Source organism: Empidonax traillii, unplaced genomic scaffold (genome assembly GCF_003031625.1).
Source record: "Empidonax traillii isolate 1590-97213 ecotype Southwest subspecies unplaced genomic scaffold, ASM303162v1 scaffold592:size536848, whole genome shotgun sequence".
Classification (NCBI taxonomy): Eukaryota; Metazoa; Chordata; class Aves; order Passeriformes; family Tyrannidae; genus Empidonax; species Empidonax traillii.
In genome coordinates this window covers 119,344-120,358 of record NW_020955785.1, presented here as the reverse complement: position 1 = coordinate 120,358, position 1,015 = coordinate 119,344, and the positions used below count along the sequence as shown (strand labels likewise).

The 1,015-nt window shown below is 47.3% G+C and overlaps 1 protein-coding gene across 1 annotated transcript in view; it reads right to left on the bottom strand.

The window, feature by feature from the left end:
• Nucleotides 1-1,015, bottom strand: part of SV2B (synaptic vesicle glycoprotein 2B) — a 69,843-nt gene that overhangs the window by 35,929 nt on the left and 32,899 nt on the right. The gene's annotated exons all lie outside the window — the stretch shown is intronic.

Sequence of the window (1,015 nt, the reverse complement as noted above, 5' to 3'; positions counted from 1 at the left end):
CGGTTTTCTTCTTCATCCAGATCCCAAAATTAATTTTATTTATTGGCTTCTTTTTTTCCCTAGTGTCTCTCCATCTGTAGGACAGATGTAGAACTAGCACGGAGTGTCTGCCAAGATAAAGTCACCAAAAGTCACATCAAGCTCTTTTCTTCCCATATCTAACCATCAAAAGGGGATGATTTTCACAGAGAGCAAAAAACAAAGCTAATACTGAATCACTGCTCTCTGCAGGGAGAAGCAAGGGAAGCCAAGACACATCTAAACACATACTCATTTTGGACACCTGATTTCCATTATTTTTCAAGGGTTTCCCAGCCAGCTGGCCCTCCAATGTTCCCCTGCATTTGCTGCCACACACAGCTGTAGACACGGAGTTTGAAGGGAGACGCACGTGGGAAACGGAGTGGAGTCACGCTAGAGGAGCCAGCACAGCGTAGGCAAGCACAGAACGTGGACTTTGCTTTAAGCTTTGAGCTGCTTGCCTAAATAAAGTGTAAATGAGCTATGGATTGACATGGGCAGGCACCATGTGTGGGTGGTGTTACCTACACAGTCAGTTGACCTATAGAAGTGCACACAAACGCACGCACTGTAAATAACAGTGCTATATGCAGCTAAAATGACTTCAGAGGAGAAATTCAGTAGCACTTTCACAAAGTGCTAAGAAGGGCATCGCTCCTGCTGCAAATGCTATGATTTTCTGGCAGCCCAAGTGCTCAGAGTAAGGAGGGAGCAGAAGCTTGACTTCACTGTGTGGATTAATGGCCATGACTTGCCTGTGCTGTTCATGGAAGCTGCTCCAAGAAACTTCATACAAGCTTCCTCTGCACAAGTCCTATGAGGAGAGGCTGAGGGAGCTGGGGTTGTTTAGTCTGGAGAAGAGAAGGCTTAGAGGTGACCTCATCACTCTCTTCAACTACCTGAAGGGAGGTTATAGCCAGGTGGGGGTTGGTCTCTTCTCCCAGGCAACCGACAACAGGACAAGGGGACATGGGCTCAAGCTCTGCCAGGGGAG